The following is a 13,971-nucleotide window of genomic DNA, read 5'->3' as shown; positions in this document are numbered from 1 at the left end:
ACTCCTGGTGGACAAGTGAAGAGTGGTCAGAGCATGTCTTCCTTACTTCCTTGTGCCTCTAAGGATTTCTACTGTGGGAGCACATAAAAGCAGATATAAATTACGGGCTAACCACTCAATAGTTTGCATATGGTACAGAGTTGCTAACAGTGAATATTCACTGAATCATTTTTATTGGCTTACTGATTAATAGGAACATATACACCATATGTAAACATGTTAAGAATCCCAGACAACTCCTAAAATATGACACTCAAACTAAGTTCAGACTGTCAAAAAAAGATTAATTTACACACCACTGAAATACTGCTACATTGGAAAAATATTCTTCTTCTCCCTCTTAAAATAATAATAGAAATATAATAAAGCAAAGACATAAAAACCTAACTGAATAAAACTTCCTAGTTTGTGGTTTCTAAATCTGCAATTACCTGAATCCTTTCCAAAAGAAAATAAGTAATAAAATATATAAGGTAATACTTAATTTGTTTTACAGGTTTAAAATTCTATGTGCCAATACAATTTCATTCTTATCTTAGGAAAAAACTAACTGCCAGATAAATACTGGATGTGTTTAAGAGAGACACAATGTAGTAGTATTATTCCCAGAGTGAAAAATTGAATTATTTATCTACAGTGTTGTTTCATAACCTTGATAAAATACTAAATTAAAGAAAAATAAAATGCTTAGGCTTTTGGAGAAATTAGTTTAATATATCATCCCAAGGAAGAGATAAATAATCAAGCTACAGCATTTTGGAAAAAAATCTATGAATCTGAAGCTCTCAAAGAGTAGCAAAAAATGAACAGTATGAACTGAAAAATATATGTGACAAGTTGTAGACCTGAAATATATGGATATATAAATTTTATTTTAACATGGCCAGGTTTTGTTGGCAAATCTTGCAACAAGTTGACTAATGCTCCAGCTGGTATCAATGACAGAGCTCTCACTGATTCCAAGCAACTGCTCCCATTCAGAGAAACAAAACGCTTTCCCAGCCCAGGGGCATATCTTAAATTCTTTCACAACATACACAAAAATAGAAAGAAACAAACAGAAAATAAAACCATAACTCCCTTTGCTTTTCTCTGCATACTCCATGCAGTTGTTTCTCCCAAATCTCCTTCCAAGTGAGTTTAATGACAAGACAACTCAACAAAACCAGTAAATATTTAGGAAATTCAGAGAAAGCAAGATTATACCGTGTTAACACAGCCAAATATAGAAGAACAACAACTGAAACACACCATTATAAACCCCACAAATGAAAAATGAAGATCCCTTGCCATTCTCCAACAGGAACTGAAAACCCTACCAAGCTCACAAAAACATTCAAGAGACACAAACCTAGATTCTTCTAGCACCTGTAAATCCTATAATTTATTAACTTAGCTCCGTCCACCATGACTTTTGTTCACAGAAAAGAAACCAGAAATTGCAGGCATTAGAATCTTGGAAAGAATTATGCTGTTTTTATCATGACAGTTTACTTACACTCATCTGAGAATGGTAAATTAAATAAATCCTGATATAAAGGGGGTGGGTGGCAGGGGGAGGGGAAGAGGCAGTAAAGCAAATCAACATGTCACAAAAGCCAGCTGAGTGTACAAAGTGATTTATTTCAGTTTTCCCCAGCAAGGAATGCCTTCTTTTAACACCTTTAGGTTTTCAAACTGATGACTCAAAGACCTTTTCCACCACTAACTGCTGTCAGCTGAGACTCAATAATTTAGCACTGGTTTGTCACATGGCTCTGACAAGCAATGTTTGATCTTCACCATCCCATCACGGGATGCCATGAGATGAGATGAGCACACAATAACATGCTAAGAAGTTAAGAAATGACAAACACTTCCCTCTGTCTCAAGTCCAAAGGAACTTGATCATGGTCTTGCACAAGATGTAACCTCTTAATATGGAAAACAGAATAAAGCTACAGAGTCAGCTCATACTGATGACAAAAACAGGGGCATTGCCTCCAGCACATGGCTGTGCACCCACAACTCTGCACTGGGATCAAAAATAGCTTACATGAAAAAGTTCTGCAGTTTTGACCCAATGGGACGAGTTTGTTCCACCAGTCCAGATAGTTCTGTTTTCTGAGCTACGGCTGCTAAAGCCAAAATGTGACATTGAACTGTTAGAGGAAAAAATATCTTGAAAAATCTTGAAAAAGTGATTCTCAGAAAAGTCATGTAACTGAGAGGTAGGAAATACATTGTGACAGGTGTGCAGAATAAGAGGAGCTATCATTTTTTTTTCCCCTCATTATTTTTATGCATACTAAATCTTCTGCACTGCCAATGACCAAGCATTTTGTACTTTGCCACCTTATTACCTAGCTGCTAGATCTCTTTAACCCTCTACTTAAAACACCACCCATTTCACACAAAACTCATCTCCATTATTAAAATTTCAGTGTTTTTTATATATTATTTCCAAATGATTATTTCCATAGCTGATGAACCGTAGGATATTAAAAAAGCACCTCTATTTCACTAAGCTAAATTTTATGCTGTTGTGGTTTTGTGAGATAACAGTCTGTTCAAGACTTACAAGAGGCAATGACAAACCTTTTCATTAAATTATTGTGGCAGATTAGGAATCCTATTTCTATTTCATAGTCCACTTTCAGCGCCTCCATCTAATTACTCAAACAACCGATGCATATTGTGCAACAGAGATGTACACCTCCACAAATCATTAGTTACATATATACACCCTAACACACAGTGAGCTCAAAATTAATTTTAAAAAAATTGATAAAAGATATGCCATTTTATGTGTGATGGCAGAATCACGGTAAACCGCATTAAACTGGTATTCAAATGGATGAGTTAAAAACAGTTCAACATGCAGAATTGCCTGACTGGATGCTTATGGTGCTTCTGTAGAGCTAATCCTGCCAAGGAAGAAAATTATTATTCATTTCATCTGAGCAGCTAAGCATAAGGTAATATAATGAGGAAGCTCAGCTAGCAGACTACTTAACTTTTCTTCCTTGAAGCACTGAAAACCCTATTAAATTTCTGTACTGAGACTTAAGGAAAAAATCTAAGCACCTTATGATTAACTGGTGCTTGCTAGAGAAAGCACTGTAAAATCATCAACTGCAATAGCACAGCAGAGGAAGGCTTTAACAAACAGACAAAAGAAACCTGCAATCAGAGCTACCACTTTTCGTCAAGATCTGCATGCAAAGGTCAAATACAATTTTCTCCTATAGTCTTAATGCAGCAATAACAATTGATTTTTAGGATGCTACTGTTTACTTGTAGGGCATAATAAGGCTGCCCTAAGGCCTCAAGCAAAGGCTGTCTTTTTCAATGAGCCTTTCTGGGCAACATTAATTCACCACTACTTTGTAAGGCACTGCTCACCGACAAAAGCAGTTGGTGGAGGGCACAAACTCACAGGAAAAAATAGGAAACAGGTTTGATGACAGAAAAACTAATTCCTAATGATTCATCTTTGGCTATGATTACTGAATGATTAATTTTTGCTTTCACCTTTCATCAATTCCTTCCAAGGGATTTAATCCTGGTCAGGACAGCTCCTCCACGAATTAGTTTAAAATCATCTCTTTGACTTTTGTGTATTCACACCATCATGGGATTTGAAACTGTATTCTATCAACATTGAAACATTTTCCCCTTAAAGGATTCCATAGGGATGTGTTTACTGTAATCCTGGGCTAACTCTGACAGCTCTCCAGAAACCCAGAGATTTGCCTGGTCCACCCACTTTTGACTGGATACCTGCAAAATGAAGCAGTTTTGTTCTACAGCTGGAAAAGCACAGCATGAGCAAAATACTAGTTTTGTGCAGTCACATTCAAACTGAGAGGAACTAAAGAGAGCTGAGGTGACCCCAAAGCATCACAGCTTCTTTAGCTGAATCTGAAAACACATAGCTGCTTATTCCTATCTTTCCAAAACCATAGAGTTCCATCCTAAGATGAATTTCTAGTAAAGACTCACATTGGTGTTTTCTGTCTCACTATTTGGCAGGAACATCAACAAAAAGAAAATACAGCCTCACCACATTTTGGCTTTTTCAATTGTCATCCTGTCCAAGAAAGCAACATAGCATAGCACAGAGCAGTTTTAGAATCTTCAAATAATCAGTTTTACCAATGTTTCTCAGTAACATATGACACAGATAGGAGACTCATCCCTCTACCCTGAACACCAGCTAAGCATCTAGTGACATGACAAAGCACTTCTCCTCTGGAACAGTAGAAACACAAAAGCAGTGGAAAATAGAGTGAAGTTAATACCACTAGTCTGGCTCTACCAGGCAAATCCTCAATGGCTGTGCCAAGCTGCCATTTACTGTAGCAGACTAAACTCTGCAGGCACAATTTGGGCACTGTGTGCACTTCAAAAAAAAACCAGCCAAAATGGTAAAATACCAACTTGACTTTATTAAGGAATTATTATTTCTAAGCAGGAAAAGAATCTGTAAATGCATTATCTGGTACACAACTGTATCCAGCTTTGCATTTATCTTGTTCCCTCTGGAGTAAGCAGGCAGACCTTCCATGCTTCAGGATCATAAAAAGTGCCTGGTGGACTGCAGAAGGTATTTCTACTGTCCTGGAAAATTACATAAATCAAATGCTCAGTGATTTTCATTTTCCAGCTAAATGCTATTATAAATAACTGTTTATATGGACTTAACATTTTTTTCCTACCTGTCAGCTACTGATAAAGATTCACTCCCTAAATCACGGTAATTTCCTTTAAGCTGTCAGAAAGGAGATTTAATATGGTGAAAAAGAAATACATGAAAACAAGTGTGATTTACTTTCTAGAGCAGTTATGTAATTTTGTGTAGCTGTTTCAAAAGCGTTGTGCTTTTATTTCTTAGTTCATGTCCAAATAATGACACCAATTTATTGTAATATATGTATAATAATCTCTTTGCAAACTTTGATACAAATAACTTCATAAAGTTTCCTCTCCCCGCTCATACATAGCACAAAAAATTAGTTTGTAAATAATGTATATTATTAGGATGTTTTAAAATTGTTTAAAGTAGAATCACAAAATCAGTCTCTTATAATTTTATTAGAATTAGCATTCAAAGCTGAATATGTCATCATTTGAAAGATCACAGAGATCAGCCTAATGGATTTTACTCTGAGTACCTGAAAACAAAAATTCTGTCAGAGCCATAAGAACTCCTGATTTCACATCTAATATCACAACAGTATTAACTGCAAAGCCTGTTGAGTGAATGGCAAATTTGAAGGGTAAAATTAGACAAACAGACCACATAAGATTTGAATGTAAGAAATTAAGTCTTGCTCAGTTGTCTACAGTTCCACTTCTACATACTCCCATGACATCATGAAGGATGGCAGGAACTGGAAGTGGAGAATCTGGTATTTTTTCCATCTCCCTAAATAATATAATTTTTAAATCTAAAAATACTTTTTAAAGCAAAACTGTGCAAAACTCATTACAGTAAGAAATGAAAATTGCAAACAGGAAAAGGAACCCTTCAGATTGGTTCAGAATATACAAAGATATTGTGTTGATCAAGAGTTTTAAACAGAGGGAATGATAGATTTCTACGGGTAAACAATACCTTTGAGTTGTGATCACCCTTTGGCAGCATTGAAACGGCATATGTAATTGCTAAAATCAACAGATTTTCTTCAAGAGCTTTACTGCTTATGTTTTCTATCCAATTTTACAGAGATTAGTTTCACAAAACCAGAATTTTTATATTACAATATCCCCAGGGGGATGCAGTCATCAGTTTGCATAATGATATTTTAGAAGATAGAAGAATAGCTGTAAGAGTCTTACAAAGAAATAGAGCTCATCCTTTTAAAAATGTACACAAAAGAAAACAAAAATTTAATCCAGAATGTATTAATCTTCATTTCCTCTCTTTTCTGATGGTTGAAAATAGAAATTTTCAACCACAAATGTTACTTTCAATTTTTCAACAAATAAAATGGTCTGCTGTGGAGAATGAAAATATTCATCTTTCCAAAGCACAAGTTTTTGTGTCTGGCTTCATACTTAGAAATTAAGATAGTTCAATGCTGCCATGGCAGGCACAAACACCAGTGATGTCCTGTGCTGCTCCAGGTGGGAATTCTGGGGTGGTTAAAATGGCTATTTTATGTTAGCTTCTTTTCAAATATCATTTCCCAAATCTCACACCTGGTTTTTACACCCACACTTGGAAATGATAAGACAACTGGTTTTGGTGTAAACCTTCACTGTCAGTAATGTTTTATACCTGATGCAGGTTTATAAACCAGCTTTTCTTGCAATGCCTTCCTTCACTTCAGACAAACTCTCCCTTCTCACAGCCCGGAGGTGATGTATGGCAGAGGACAGCCAGGCAGACTCTGGCTTTATGAGGACATTTTCACTACTAACTTCCCAGGTGAACCATTTCAGTCATGAAAGAAGAACATTAAATGAACTGACTGACAGATCCCAACAGGCAGAGCTAAGGGCAACATATGTCTTCCCAACCTTTACTTGCTCAAACTGCTTTTTGTCCTTCTAGCATCCCTCAACTTTACAGGACAGAGAGTTCTTAGCCAACTTCTTTCTTTGACAAATTTTCTTCCTTCCTCAGATAGGGTCAGTGTTCCTGTTATGCTGAGAAAGATATATTGACCTGACTCTGGATAGGTTTTCACCACAAAGGAGTCACCAGTCATCACTTCAACCAAGCAGATACCACTGACCCTATCTGAAGAGGTAATCTTTTACTGTTAAATTTATTGGTGTTTTTTATTGATGGCACCAATATAAACTTGAGCAAGGCCTTGAAAATAAAAATTAAATGTTACAATGGCTCCTCTTTTTCATTGTCCCTGTAAATCCTATCAGATTTAGTATTTAGGCATTTGTGGTAACGAGTATGATTCCCATTGGGCTTATCTGACTTCACAGACCTGACAGTAAGTGAACAGAGTATGTGCAGATATAATGCACATTTACCAGAGATTTTCCTGGCACTCTGAGGAACAGTGCTTTCAATTCTGTTCTAGACTCTGTAAGCTAAGTCTAGTATTTCTAGTTACATCTACCCAGGAGTCACAACAAATATTTTTCTATGCAGATTAAAACCAGACTTTCCTCTGAGAACAAAGGACACAAGGAAAAGAGCCAAAAGTGGACAGATGTCAATAATACTGTTTGTTGCTTTTGTTTTTTTAGTTTTCTGGATATTTACTAGATTCCTGAGAATTACAAGAAAGAAATGTGCACTCTTACTTTTCCATACTAAAATCAGTGAAGAGTCTCACATCAAACCAGTTGCATTTCAGAACATTAACCAGTTTTTCCTTATCTTATTTTATTTCCTTATTAAGTTTTCCTTTATTTTTCCTTTCCACTACTTCTCTCTAAATGGTAGAAAGTATTTTAGTATTTCTGAATTTAATGCTGTAGCCATTTTCTGCATTTTAATAATCCAGCACAGGGTCCATGTAAAGAAACAGAGTCTTTATAATTGTAACTTCAATTCAATGTTATTTAGAGGAAAAAAATTAAAACTCATCCTCACAAAAGCATAAAGGTTTGTCATGCCATTAAAGGACTACAGAAATAACTAAAATAATCCTTTAAACAAGTACATTGGTCAGATTTTTTTTTCAGTAGTTCAAGGATAACCTGATGTTTGGAGCAATCCCTTTGAAATGGATGACACTGTTTTTGCACTTCCTGTCCTTCAAATGATTCTGTGTATATCCATAATCTGCTGGAAAAGGGATTTTTGAAATGTTCTTTTAAGGAACATGAAATTGCCACACTCTCACAGCATTCTGTGATTGCTAGTGCTATGATGATGCTTAATTCCCTCTCCAAGTTTAAGTATCCAAAGTTTGATTAAAATAAAATAAAATAGACATAATGCCAGATTGGTGAAAGGAAGGCAAGAAGAAAGAAAAAAAAAAAAGGTTTAAAATTATAAACTTTAAAAAGCCATATAATCCTCAAGTTTACTGTATCCATCTGTCATTATTCAGGCATAGGTACAGTGAGCTAATTAAATGTTAATGAAATATAAATAATCTGCTGGTCGCAGAGCATTAGCTAAGGAGCAGTAACTGCACAACAGCTGCTGTAGCTCACTGAAAGTGCTCATGTCAGCACCTCAAACAGCATCTAAAATCTGGCTTCTAAACATCTGAATGAAATAATAATGACTTCTTCATGTAACTCATTTCAGAAGACCTGCAGTTATTTTTGTTTAAGACAGAGGTTAAAGGTCCATGTGATAGCAAATAAGAGCTGAACAGTTTCACAGAACAATATGATTAAATGTGGGATTTTTCATCTGCTGTTTTGTTAAAATCTTTATGAGTCAAGCACAGTGTCTTTAAAAGCAGAGTTGTATTGGGATGCTAATGAAATTGATAAAAGAAACTCATGCCAGAAATACTGTTAGAGACACAAGGCCTTTGCTCCTCTTCTGTAGAATGATGGTCAAAGATAAGTGCATTGGACAAATATAAGATTTAAGCTCACTCCTCATTTAAAGCCTGATGTTTTTTAATGCACAAACTTTCTCCTAGCTTTCATCTTACTGGAGTCCAGCTGGAGACCATGAGGAAGACAGAAAGGACTGGGCTGTCCAGTGAAATGTCACACACCCAACACGCAAGAAGGTCAGCTGGAACCTGAGACAGATCACAGGATATGCAGAGAATGAAGCACACTACACCTTATCCATCACAGGCAATTTAAACACCAGCCCCAAAAATCTCATGTTTAAAGTGCATCCTTTAAATTCCTTAAATGGAAATACCTCTCAGGAGTGTTGGGCACATTCCCTCAGCTCAGGCTGCACTCTTACAGCCTCCTCCTGCAAGCCACAGACTCAGGATTGAGTTTGGGGATCTCATATGGGCACAGTTCAGATGGCCCAAGACAGGTGCCTGTGCTCCCTAGCATGTCATAAAGAGATGCCATTTATAAGGAGGGGATTCTGAACATCTTGTTTGAAGTCCTATGGAGTCATAACTTAGGGAGAATCCTTAAATTCTCAAAAATTGCCAGTTCACAGTAAGGCAAATTCTTTTCCTCCCTTGACCTCTTGGTGGGTCAACCATTTGACTTCACCCTAAGTCAGATGAAGGCAGTGTTCCCAAGACAGCAAATCACTTCTCCCCATCTTTAAGCCCACCTGTGCAAGAACAGAAGGGTAAAGAACATTTTGTCTTCTCAAACATGAATGAGACACATTTATTAAAACCACCTTTGGTGTGAGTGTCGTGTGACAGACTTTATAGCTGCCATCTATCCCATGTTCCTGCTGTATCCAGGTCTCCACAGAAAGCAAAGCAATGCAATGGCTGGAACCTGCTAGGATAGACTCCAGCTTTCAGTCTTCAGTCATGATGGCCAAGGGACTGTACTTTATTCCACCCCACTGCCTAGACACAGGCTGTGAGATAAAGCTCAGGCTCTTCCCGCCAAGGCCAAATTAGCACTGTCACCAAACTCCTTGAAAACAAGCAGATCCATCATTGCCTGCATGTTTACAAGGACAAACATAAAATCACATATAAATCACTCCACAAAAAATTCAGCATGCAATATTAATGCAGGCATTCCTATGCGCACACAAACACACAACAGCATGCATTACAAAATCACACCTAATAACTAGGAAAGGTTATTGACTGATGGTTTCTAGGGGCCTCCTAAGCAACCTATAAATACAAGTGTGTTCATTGAAGCTCCTCATACTGATGCAGTATCAAGAAAAAGAGTTTCTACTCCATACCAAGAATGTATTATTTTCCTGTAAGAGGTACAGCAAAAATATTCTTGCAAATACAAAGCACCCATACATAAACTCTCTCTGTTAAATGCCATCAAAGTCCATCTGACACATAAGTGTGACTCTGAAGCTATAATGGAAATGTTTCACTCCAGTGTTGAATAATTTGGCATCTCTTCACTCAGAAAGAAATTTTCTGCAAATGAGTTGAGAATCTTGATCATTGGGTATGCTAGTTACATTCACCCCTTTCAAATAATGCACAGGAATATTAAACAAACTACATTGTCACAAAGAAATAGTGTCAAAATCAGTGGAAAACTTCAGATTCCTTGTTCTAAAATAAGGGGACCACTTGTTATATTCTAAACAGAAGTAGTAATTCTATTTACTACAGACATAGCACACCAATCCCTTTATGCATGTGGGCACATACATAAACATTGGCATTTGTTACACAAGAAATCTACACTTCTTTGTTCAGATAAAGAAAATGAACACTGGCTTTGAACCATTAGTCAGGAATTTTCCAGCAACTTGTGGCATTTAGAAAATGCAATCCCTTTTCAACTCCTTGACAGAGATTATTACATATATCACCAGTCACCATCACCACATTATTGCATACATCATCAGTGTTTATTACAACAGGTCAGACATTTGTCCAGCATATGTAAATTCACACTGCCTGTGCTGGTGCTGAAACTGTAACCTCTACCTAGCAAAAGCATCCCTTTCCAGATGAATCCAGAAACTTCTGACCTAACTAGCAAACAACTTAGCTCTGTGCTGAACAGCAATCTCCTTCAGGCTGAAAACTATGGGCTAAGCAACATCAAAGCAGCTCATACCAGGGATTCAGAATGGGAAGCAAGGAATGTCATATCTAACCAAAACTCCAGCGAGAATGAAGTAATCACCATGCAACTAACAAAAACTGAATTTGGCCAGGACATGAGGGTATATCCTCAAAAGCACCGTGGGATCTTTCATGGGCACAAATGGTCAGAATCATGTTTTTACACTTTATTCAAAAACAAGACCTCATGACTTTGATCCCTTAAGATCTGAGTCTGCAATCAAGTTCAGATAAATCACCAGCATCAATCTCCTTTTTCTTTAGGAATGCCTCACCCAAGAATGCATCTAATCAGAATTATTTAAAAACATACAGCATAGTATCTCTAGCTATTGTGGCAAAAGGTAGAAGAAAATCTTGCTCATATTGTGTCTTATACTACAACTTATGTACTCCTAAAAAAAACACTATTAGGTGATACAGCCATTCCAGATTTCAAAATATGTTAGTATGAAAAAGATGAAACACAATGGAAAATTACTGTCATCTTCAAAGTTTTCCTACTTAACGTGGGGAAACACAAAGAGGTTTCAAGCTTTTCTCCTCTATTTTTTTTTTTTTTTTTTTTAGTTTTCTAACATTTAGATCATATCTTTCATCTTTTGAAGATGTCATTATGCTCTTTTAATCTTTTATATTTTGCTTCTTTTTAAGCTCTTGTCCATACCCAGGGAGGCAATTAAGGACTGGTTTTTGTGTGCAACTGCAGATAGATAGGTTTAATGAGTCTCTCACTTACACCATGAAGACATATTCAGGAATGCATTAGCCTGAGCAATATCTAAGGACCATTAAAAAAACACCCTTCACACTTATTTCTGTGGAGAAAATGCAAGAAATGTGGTAGTATCAGTGCTTTATTCTCATTCTGTATTCTGAATTTTCAGAAAACCCCAAAAGCTTTCCTAACTTCTTCTGTCAAAGGATACAATAAGAAAAGTCAACACAGACATGACAGGCCTGCAGCCTCCATTATTTCCCCTAAGTATGGTGAAAATCTATGTCATTCAGAGAAGTGAAAGCCAGAAACTGACTTCTGGCTTTTTACCTCTCGACCTGCACTCTGATTACTAACTCTGACTCTTCTCTATGCAACTAAGTGAATGCAGCATATATTGGTCTAAAAAGTTAGTAATCTGATTAAAAAATAAATAATCATGAGAACAGGATCCTCTCCATTGTAATTGTGTGGGAGCTTTTTTCCTCCCTCCCTCTCTGAAATGCAGTAAGATTCTTTGACAGGCCATCGCTGGAGAGTAATATTGGATGCACGTCATGAAGCTCCAATGCCTGTTCTGAAAGGATGGCATCAGGCAATTTCCCAGGAGAGACAGATTCCTAAATCTTAATTTGCTGTCTCATCATTAATAAGGACAAAATACTTTCCCCATGATCACTATATACTCCAGTATACAGTGGAGGCTTTCAAAAGCAGCACTGGAGTAAACTAGAACGCCCTTTTTGCAGAATTTCAGTATCACATTCATCCTGACAAGACAGCTGAAGGAATATTAACTGATGAACTGGCATTCCAAACTCTATCTATACTCAGCACATCATTCCTGTGACATACTTGGCACAGAAATTTGAATGTGAACACCAAATAGTTTAAAGCAATATATACAAATACACTTGTGAACACATTAAAAAGTGTCAGTACTTTCTGTAGCACCTCAGTTGGCCAAGCCACTGCTCATTAATTCATGCAGAAAAAAGTCTGCACTCTCATTCTCCAGACACATAATTTCAAAGAACTTCCTACTAACAAAAGTTTTACCCTTTTTTGCCCATGTTCTGGTTTGCTTGGGTGTTTTTTTGCATTCTTCATTCTATTTTATGGGTTTATTTTAGATGTAGAAGCAAGAAAAAAATGTAACTGTATTGCTGATATACAGCCAGTGCCAGGAATGACATGGGGATAGGAACAAGAATAACCACAGCCAGCAACTCGGACATAAAACTGGTGTTTCACCATGCAAAGTACTGAATAAAACACAACATAGTATCATGTGAAAAGATAGGACAGTAGGATTTAAAAAGCTACACCAACCAGATTTCACTCCAGATTTACCCCTACAGCTGTTGACTGCACATAATTTACAAAAGTTCAAAGTTCATCAGTTGAAGTGAACAATAATGATGAAAGAAATGCTGAACTGTGGGCCTTCCCCAGATTTTGAGATAATTTTTGTTACTCCTTTCTTTTGTCAGGCTCATGTAACTGAAGAGTGTACTTAAAACAAACACAACAGAGGCCTTCAATATTCTTTTCCTTCCAGACTAAAAGATTGTCACTTTCTTCCCTACTATTAAGAACTACATGGCAACAAGAAGGAGAGAACCGTAAGAAAACTGTTTAAATTCCAGCCTACTGTGAGATTAATAAACCATGGAGATCTGACATTACTGCATATGCAGAGCATTAATTCCTTCCAGTAAAGCCTACAAAAATATATTTGGTAAAGATATAGACAAAATACTTCATTTTATATGGGGGAAAGGGGTGGCATCAATGTTTGACTTCAAAAGTAACTGTTGTTTCCTGAAATGCTCCCCCACCTGTACAGCGTAGTTTTGTTCTATTTCAAAGTAATTGCAACAGAAACGATCACTGAGAAAAACAATCCAGTATGTTCAAGTCAACAGGTTTAGGATTTTCAGGGTATCAAGACCACTCCCCAAGGCCTGCCCGTGTGCCTACTGTGCCACCATCCCCAGCTGTGCTGTCCCCACACATCTCCCACATCACCACATTCAGCTACTGCAGCTGCCCTTGTCTACTCATCCACAGCATCCACCCTTCAACATTTGCTACATTCAGCTTCCATGCACCATACGGATGGCTGCTGCCCAGTATCATTAATTTCCTAGGCTTCTCTGGGAAACCATCCTGTCACTTGGCAAGGAATGCCGCTTTCCATCTGACTCCTAACATGACTCAAGATTACAGTGCAAGGAATAGAGTTCATGCTTTCATACAGAATGATTTGAAATACAAAAGCCACTATATGTTGATCCTCAAGCAAAACACCATTGGTAGTGTTTTTTCATAGTTGGGAAAATAGATATCTGTAAATAAGGATTACATTTAACTGCCATTACAAATCATAAATTTCAGTGTATAAAAAATATCATATAAATATCAATGGTAAAAATTCTAGTCTTAATCCTTTTAGAAACCAGGGGCCTCAGTGCAAACATAACAACAGTTGGTGCAATTTCATAGCATCAGCCTCCTTCTGGCACCCACCAAGGCAGAAGCTCTGGTAAGGTGCTGGTGTCCCAAGGGGGATTCTACCAGAACAAAAGCACAGGTTCTATGTGTGTGCTTCACTTCCAC

At 37.0% G+C, this 13,971-nt stretch overlaps 1 protein-coding gene across 3 annotated transcripts in view; it reads right to left on the bottom strand.

Annotated features, from left to right (window-relative positions):
- The window catches only part of CCSER1 (coiled-coil serine rich protein 1), a 608,967-nt gene that overhangs the window by 415,147 nt on the left and 179,849 nt on the right, over positions 1-13,971 (bottom strand). The window lies entirely within an intron of this gene.

Source organism: Parus major, chromosome 4, assembly GCF_001522545.3.
Source record: "Parus major isolate Abel chromosome 4, Parus_major1.1, whole genome shotgun sequence".
Taxonomy (NCBI): Eukaryota; Metazoa; Chordata; class Aves; order Passeriformes; family Paridae; genus Parus; species Parus major.
This window is presented reverse-complemented; position numbering and strand designations above follow the sequence as displayed.